Genomic DNA, 9,488 nt, shown 5'->3' on the forward strand with positions numbered 1-9,488 from the left:
GATGTGAGGGGAAGGGGGGTCGGGGATGTAAGGGGAAGGGGTGCCGGGGATCGGGGATGTAAGGGAAAGAGGTACCGGAGATGTAAGGGGAAGAGGTGCCGGGGATGTGAGGGGAAGAGGTGTCGGGGATGTAAGGGGAAGGGGTACCAGAGATGTAAGGGGAAGAGGTCCCGGGGATGTAAGGGGAAGAGGTCCTGGGGATGTAAGAGGAAGAGGTGCCAGGAATTTAAGGGGAAGAGGTCCTGGGGATGTAAGAGGAAGAGGTGCCAGGAATTTAAGGGGAAGAGGTCCTGGGGATGTAAGAGGAAGAGGTGCCAGGAATTTAAGGGGAAGAGGTCCTGGGGATGTAAGAGGAAGAGGTGCCAGGAATTTAAGGGGAAGAGGTCCTGGGGATGTAAGAGGAAGAGGTGCCAGGAATTTAAGGGGAAGAGGTCCTGGGGATGTAAGAGGAAGAGGTGCCAGGAATTTAAGGGGAAGAGGTCCTGGGGATGTAAGAGGAAGAGGTGCCAGGAATTTAAGGGGAAGAGGTCCTGGGGATGTAAGAGGAAGAGGTGCCAGGAATTTAAGGGGAAGAGGTCCTGGGGATGTAAGAGGAAGAGGTGCCAGGAATTTAAGGGGAAGAGGTCCTGGGGATGTAAGAGGAAGAGGTGCCAGGAATTTAAGGGGAAGAGGTCCTGGGGATGTAAGAGGAAGAGGTGCCAGGAATTTAAGGGGAAGAGGTCCTGGGGATGTAAGAGGAAGAGGTGCCAGGAATTTAAGGGGAAGAGGTGGCACTGATCATCTTGCAAACAAACTCCATGATGGAAATTTTCAACGCAATACTCCATGCAACTATAGGATATTCCTGAAAATAATCAGCTTGGTCTTCTTTGCTTAAAAGATGATAAAGAGGTTGTTTCTTATATATTCCTCAAACATTTCTTTGGGTGCGGTAAAATTGCGTTACTATTAAAAAATAAATCGAAATTGTAAAAATAAAAAAAACGACAACCGCCGTCCCGTCGCTGTGACGAACACCCGCCGCAGAATGGCATTTTTAAAGATGTCGGCAACTTATAAACAGTTGGGCGGAGCAAGCAGTGACAGCTAGCTTTCCCCAACTGCTTACAGTTGTAACAGGTGAGCCATGATTGGGCAGAGTCATCTGCCCAGTTCTCTGTGCCCTGATTGGGCAAAGTCTTGCACCTGACCAATGGTCAGGTGCAAGGCTTTAGCCAATGAAGGCTCACAAGGCACAATGCCTTGTGCGGGGACTGAACACACGAACTGCCGATGTTCAAGTACAACTCACTCTCGGCTTGCACATCGAGCCCATCACTACTCTTCAGCAATATCCTCTTCTATAGATCCTCTCTTCAGTTCCCTTCAGATATCCACTTCAGCTCTGACAAGGCTTGAAGTTAGTCATCTAAGCTTCTCCAGACTTTAGTCAGTTTGCAGTGCTTCACAATGGGAAAGCCAACTGTCCCATGGTGAAGAAGGACAACAGCTGAGTCACAATAGAGGCCACTGGGTCAGAGCAAAGAAAGCGGGCACGGGTACCATCCCCCCTGAGCTGTCACCAGAAACTGCACCTCGGCAGCCCTTGCAACACTATGAGTGACTGCTAACACGGCCAACACATTGTCCTCAGACTTTACAATGACATTTTCTACATCAGACATACAAGTATTCAGTGACTGCTCATGCAAGGCAGATACTCCGTCCCAGTCTCCTTCACTAGGGGAACAGTACAGCTCCAATTTACTTCCCTCCCCTCTGTCAGTTCCCAAGTCGCCAAATGTCACCCCCACATCTTTATACAGTACCTTGGTATGTCCAGAGGTTGTACTTTATGACTCATGTGTTATCAGAGGACCCATAATATGACACCAAAGTCCCTAGACCTGGGCCTAGCAGACCTAGTGTGGGAATGGTGTCCAAGACTCAAACCTCTTATTCCACTTCCTGTCCCCAACTGATGAAAACCCCTTCACAGAGGGATAAGGAAGCAGGTTCCCCCAACTCAAGTGTGAGGAAGGAACTTCTCCGGGATGATGTTCTTTTCATCTAACAGCTTGGGGCTGGGATGAGTTGGGTTCGTGGTGAACTTTGCATGTTAGCCATTAGCCCATAATGCTTTGCTGGACCTGTGGTCAGGAGAATTATTATTATTATTACACAGGATGTATAGAGCGCCAACAGTGTGCGCAGCGCTTTACAATATAAGGAAGACATTACAGTCACAATACAATTCAAGACAAGATGTAAGGAGGGCCCTGCCCCTGAGGGCTTACAATCTAAAAGGGAGGGGGGTGATACATGAGGAGGTAATAATGAGGAGAATAATTCTAGCCAATAATAGAGCTTTGAATCTCTTTGCAGATGACCTGTTACTAACACTAACTCAACCCCACATCTCACTGCCCAACCTATTCTCCGTTCTACGTTCCTTCGCACGCATATCTAACCTGAACATCAATGAGACCAAGTCCTCGGCCCTCAACATCTCTCTCGCCCAGGATACTGTCCAATCCATCAAGGAAAACTTCATGAATCTCATTTAGATCACCTAGGGATAAAACTGACTGCCACGTATGATTCCCTATATAAAACTAACTATTCCCCTCTATTCCGCCAACTCAAGGACCTTATGTCTTCTTGGTCACGACATGGATTGTCGTGGCTGGGCAGACTAAATGCCGTCAAGATGACGATACTTCCCAAGCTTCTGTACCTCTTCCGCACCCTTCCAATCTTGGTCCCAGGGACAGCCCTTCGGGCGTCCCAACGAAACATCACGACCTTTGTATGGGGCTCCAAAAGAATTTCCAAAAAATCTGGACCCCTTGGATAGCTTATGCACACCCTGAGCTTCTGTCTGAGAGTCTCACATACTTCTAAGATTATCAGAGTCCCTGGTGCACTTCCCCTTCCTACTCCCTCCCCCCTTCCTTGTGTGTCCCTCCTGTCCCCTGTCCCCCGCCTATTTTTAATAACTTTTGCTATATCACAGTTTAGCGATGCTTTCGGCTCTGGAGCACAGGGACGGTAGCCCGGACGGGTCCCCTTGTGGTCCAGGGTTCGACTTTGGAGTAACAAGCTTCTGGAGATGACTTATTCACCTGCCATGACTAACTAACTAGCTTCCCTGCGAGGAGGCATTTTATGTATCAAAGAACGAGCTCACTGCACAATGTCTAGACTCTGCTTCTTGACTGTATATCATTTGTGTCAGCTTTACTTGACCTGTTGTTATCTCAGCCACGCTATGTAAAACCAATAAAATACTTTGGAATTGAAAATGTGCCCACTCGCTCCCTATAACGTCAGCTCTCTCAGCATCCTTCTGTTAGTGTGTATTGGAGTTTGTGGGGAGCGATGGTACCGTTCTTATTCAGCGCTATAGTCATTGCAGTTTTTCTTTGCCTTGTCTCTAACTCTAACTTACATTTAGCCCAATAGGACGGGGTCTTGTTGGGGAATATATCATTTTCTCTGCATGACCTTTTCAATTAATTTATGTTGTGCGTTGTATCTTGTGACACAATGAACGCCCCTCTAATTGTTCCGGTGTTTTCTATAAGATGTAGTAGGAGATCTCACGAAGGTGTCATAGGGCTGAGGAAGATTTGTCTTTTCTATTCGCTTTATGTGAAAACCTATTTTTTAAGAAAAAAGAAAACTTGCCGCACTCCTTACCGGAGCTCCCCACAAAAAGACGGGTGCTGGAAATGACTGAGGATGGCGCCGCCACACATAGACAAAAAGGAAGACGTCACCAGCACTCCAACAACGATAATAACAGCAATTAGGTGCTTATTTGTTGACAGATGCTGTCTCTCATTGGCAAGCGCTTTCGGGGCCACACAGGGTCCCCTTCGTCAGGCTCAGAGGCTCAGTCCTTGGACCCCTCCTCTTCTCCATCTACACCTCCTCCCTTGGTCAACTAATAACCTCACATGGCTTCCAATACCATCTCTATGCCGATGACACTCAAATTTATCTTTCTACTCCACAGCTCTCCCCTCTGTGTCCTCCATACCCCTCCCCCCTCAGTGAACATGTAGGGGGTCAGCAATGAGAACCTACATATTTCTATTAATAACATCGTCTTTGATCTGATGTTGGATTGCCGCGCACTGTGAAAAGATTTCCTCTCTCCTCCTTATTTCATTCTTCATCTTTCTGTCTGTTTTCTCCTGCTGATCCCGGGGATGTCACCAACCTGGAGATGGGTCATACCATGTCTGTGTCTTGGTGGGGGGCAGGTGGGGGGGGTAAATTTACATTTGTGTTGGGGAGTGAAGTGTTGTTACCAGTGCGGGTTTCCTACTGATGCCCCAGTTTCTTATCCAATCCACAAATATACTGAGAGCTCCATAGTCCGCCATATTCATCTCCTAATCAGTTCTATATTTTGTCTTTCTGAAGAATTTTCTGCGCGGGTTTACAAAAGTCAATTACTTGTGGATCGGCCTAACGGATGCGGATGGAACCTGGAGATGGGTGGACGGAACATCTTATGACAAGACTCCAAAGTAAGACACTGAGACCTCGAATATCAAAATCCTTCTCACATATCCCCAAATGATCTGATGAGGCCGCACACCGACGGATCCTCGCTCTGAAGGACATTGTTGTGGCTTTGGTCACTTCTCCAGGTCTATGTACTTGATGTCCTCCCTCCCTCTCTACATCTCTATCACATGGGGGCGAGATACAGGAGGGGGGGAGGAGGATGAGGGAGGAGAAGGAAGGAAGAGGGAGGAGGAGAAGGAGGGAGGAGGAGGAGTTCTGAGAACTGTGATGTGTTACTTTTGTGCTCTTCATTGAATATGTCTCTGGAGACCACTGGGAATTGTTTCCTCACCAGACAGCAGTGGGTTAAACTCCTCCCTCTTACTGATTTGTGATTGGTGGACTTTGCTGTCAGACTTATGTGACAACCCATGAGGAACCCGGATGGCCAATTAGAATGCAGTAAAAAAGAAGATTAATATTTAATATCTGATCACTTTATCCACTTAATTCTTTATTTTAAAGGAAAGGATTTTTCAGCGCTGCATATATATTGATAATTTGGAACTTTGGACCTAGTTGTCTGGTGTGCAGCAGCTCTATTTATTTGAGGGTTCTATCCAGAAGCGCAGATCTTGGAGAATGTTTAAATTATGGCCCACTGTGTATTTGAGTTTGATACCTCTGGTCTAGTCAGGTATATATTTGGCTAGTAAATTGCCTGCAGATAAATAGAAGTTTATACTTTACCAAAAATTGCAAAATCTTTTGTCTGAGAGATGTCGGCTTTGTGTCAGTGTGGGGACAAGAGATGTTCCGGTTCTCTTTGGTTCAGTTCCCCTGTTCAGTCCGTCCATCAGCTCCAGATCTCTCCCCTCCGGTGTCTGTGGACATCCACCTGTATACTCTTTCATTTTTTTCAGTCTTTCCGTTCTCCCCACTCTTAGCTTTCTCCTAACTTTTATCACCCCAAAAATGTGGGAGGAGAAAGCTTATCTTCAACCTAACTATGACGTCAGGACGGTATCACTTTTCTAGAAACTATCCCCACAATGACCTGAAGGGGGCGATGTTGGACTAGAAATAATTTTGGATTTTTCCTTAAAATTCCATTATTGTTCCATGAGATGACCTCTGACCTAAGCCTTGAACAAAACCCTAAAATTAACAGGGCGGCCTGTTCTGTGGCAGAACCTGTCCGACTTACTGTCTCTTTAAGAGATATATAGCTTGAGAAAGTCTGAACAACAACAATACAATTTTCTTCCACAAAGATAGAGAATGAAGTCACTTGTACTAAGACACACACAGCGGCCACTCACATTCCTTCACTGATACAAAATAACAATATACCCAACATAGTTATTTGTACTTTAAAATAAAAAACCCCCTCCTTATTAATAATATACACTAATATGTTTCATTGAGTACAACCAAATAATATATAAGGAATAAAAGGTTGAATGTTGTAAGAATCTATATATATAACATACTCAATTAATTAAGTATGTAGATGCTTCATGCAATACTAACAATACAATTAATTTCATATAATAACATTGTATATATAAGGTCACTTTTATAACGAGCTCTTTTTCCAGTAATGAGAAAAGAGAGAAAACAAAAACTTAGTCGTCTCTTTTGTCTTTAAGTTTGAGACGCGGCAGTTCCATCAATCTCGTTCTAACACAGTCTGGTCCCATGGCCAGTCCTTATCTCATCGTTGTTGTCTGATACCCCCACAATGTACAACCTGGGAACGTGTGCTGTGAGGGTCTGAGAATCATCGCTGATGTTAGAGTCTTAGTCCAGAAACCACGAACTCACACTCACCTCATACACTGTGTAACGAGGACACTCCACTGTAGTCCGGGTAAGTCAAGTCAAATGCAGTTTATTAAAGGGCAAACACAAAAATAGCCTGCAGCAGCAACATCAGACAGTCCTTTATCTTCGCGCGGTGGCTTTCCACAGCTTCAAGACGCTCACTCTGCTCTCTCAGCAGTGCACTCTTCCTTATTACATGGTTCACATTCTGGACCCTCTCAGGCCCTTTGGCTGAGAGTCCTGGGTGCCAAAGTCGCCATTCTCCACCGTGGCATTGGCTTACACTGCCGCAACTGATAGAATAGACAGAACAAAGATGGCTTCCAGGACGCCCGTGTTACAATGGGTAGAATAATATGTATCAGTCTTATAGCTTCATTCCTTTTAGCCCCAAATAGTTCTGACAGTAGCGTATCTATGGTATGGCAGCCAAGGCACATGCCCGGGGCGCCACTTGATGGGGACGCTGTTTTACTCAGGGACAGTGGCGGAGTTTGTCTCTTTTGGTAAACCGTGCCCCTTTTGAACCTCTAGTCAGCAGGGACCCGCTGTGTCACACAGACCATTGTCAGACGGTACCGCGGACTCGCAGCGGGGGTAGGAACCCACTGGCAGGATGCGGACCATAAAAATATAAAAGCGAGGTACAAGAGGGCAAATCCAAAGAGGCAGTCAAGTCCAGTCCCGGGTCAAGGCAGGCAGCGAAGGTTCAGAAGCGGTAGACAGGCCAAGGGGTCGGTTACCAGGAAGCTCGAATTAGGGAAACGGCAGCGGGAACAAACAAAAGGGCTAGGTGATCACACCATAGAGGTGGAATGACGGCCCTGACGGCCTTAATGGGCGCAGACGCTCTACGCGCGCAGCCTGTCTACCACGTGTGCACGCTCGGCGTGCATCTCGCACATGCACACCCGCACCCCCGGCGCCAGGAGTTCTGCCAGGCCGAAGGAGCCCCTGTGCCCTACACCAGACCCGGCGGTCCCGAGGAGAGGTGACACCCCTGGTTACCTGACACCCATCCGTCACACGTGTAAACAAGGAGCCAGGGCAGAGCAAGTTACACCAATCACTTCCTTTGCCGGGCGCTGACTGATGACATCATCCAATGTACAGCTCGGCAGGGGAAGTGAGTAGTGTAGAAAGAATTGGGTAATTTACTCCTGGAGATCCGAATAATATAATCTTACCCTTAAGTGGTCTGTCAACCAACATGGGACATGCAAATCATTGGATAAGACTGGCCTGAGGATAGCAGGTCTAGGAGGTTACTGATAGATGGGGACAGACCCAGTGATTATAGAGTAGAGAAGGTTTATTGCACATTTACACTGAGTGGCCGGATTATTATATACACTGAGAACCGGGAGGTTTCAAAGAGCATTGGGAGGGATGAAATCTCCATTCCTATGTCCGGGCTTTAGTGGTGACCGGCACCGAAAGATTGTGCACCCGTGCTCCGCCCTCATGAAGAGAATGCTGGCTCATGTTCAGGGTTCCGAGCTGAAGTTGTGTTATGTTGGAGAAACCCTGCGAGAGACAACTTGTGTGAACTTTTAAATAAAAGTGGGCAGGAAGCCCTAAAAAGGAACATGTTTACGTCCTTAAAGTACTACAACTTGGAGCGAATCGCCACAATACATCAAATAAAATAACTTTGTGGAAGTTTGTTTTTACCTGAAATAGATTCTGGGCTGATGGCCGGTCCTGTGCAGAGTATGACGAGTCAGTTCATGCGCTGTAGAAATTTGAGCTTGTGGATATCTGATTGGCTGGGAGAGGTCACGTGTTGTATCTGCACATTCTGTTGTCACATTCTGCTGAGCTAATGAGAAGCCGCTAATTACATTCCCGGAGTTACTGAGTTTTGTACTTTAATACAAGTGATCTAATCAGATCACTTGTATCAAATCGAGCGGCGGCGATCGTGTCGTGGTTTTTGGGGTCCCCCACTCCTCTGGGGGACCCGTGACCACGGCATAGGAGTTCACCATAGAGCCCCTAGAGCAGACGAAGAACGTCCGTCCAATCACAATGTAATCACAGCGCCACCTGTCTCAGCTGTCACAGAACCTCCCTGCGTCCTATGGTCCGGTGCGCCTTATGGAGCGCGAAATACGGTATATCCCGCGGTTTTCTATTTATCTTTGCTGATCAATATTATTGAAATTTTGATCCATATTCCTTATTGTCGCCGATTACATTTTGATGAGTATTTTGCACTGATTTTTAGTTAATACATATTTATATTTTCGCACATTTTTGTTCTTATTTCGTCTTCAGCGCAAATAAAAGAACTCGAGTTATTAGTGGATTTGTGAAGATAAGTTGGGAATCTCCTTAATTACAGATCCCGGCTTGTTGTCATAAATACAAAACTGTTTATTTTATCAGAGGAAACATTCTGATGCTACCGGTGCACAGTGTATACATGACAGCACTGATAGTATACGGTATATATCGCTTGCAAAATGTTCCATGCAGAGGGGAGGAGATAGAAATCATTGCTGGTCTAGTAGTCACCAAGCCAAGCTCAGAACATCCCATTCTATGATCCCTATCAATCTTCTTTTTACTGCATTCTAATTGGCCATCCCGGTTCCTCATGGGTTGTCACATGTGTCTGAGAGCAAAGTCCTCCAATCACAAATCATTAAGTGGGAGGAGTTTAACCCCCTGCTGTCTGGTGAGGAAACAATTCCCAGTGGTCTCCAGAGACATATTCAATGAAGAGCACAAAAATAACACATCCCAGTTCTCAGAGCTCCTACACCTCCCTCCTCCTCCTCCCTCCCTCTTCCTTCCTTCTCCTCCCTCACATATCCCATGATGCATCTGTCTCTGGGAGTCATGCCTGTGGCTGTGAGAATCTTGCAATGCCTCATGGGATTTATAGTTTCACCACAGCTGGAGGGCTGGAGGTCCTCCCTACCTCCCTGGTATAAAGGTAGAATAGTGGTACAGAGAAGCCATAAGGAGCGCAGCGGTTGTATGTTTTGGCGTTTCATAAGCTGGTCCGGGGAGGGGAGCCGGGATGAACTCTGGGCCAGGAATAGTGCGCGGCAATCAGCATCAGGAGATTATGGGATCAAGTGGTGGCCACTGTTGGGGTGGTGGAAGCCAGAGCTGTAGTTAGAAGTGATAAGGACGGGGTGGGGTATGTG

The sequence above is a fragment of the Nanorana parkeri genome, unplaced genomic scaffold (genome assembly GCF_000935625.1).
Source record: "Nanorana parkeri isolate BGI_ZX_2015 unplaced genomic scaffold, ASM93562v1 scaffold1441, whole genome shotgun sequence".
NCBI lineage: Eukaryota > Metazoa > Chordata > Amphibia > Anura > Dicroglossidae > Nanorana > Nanorana parkeri.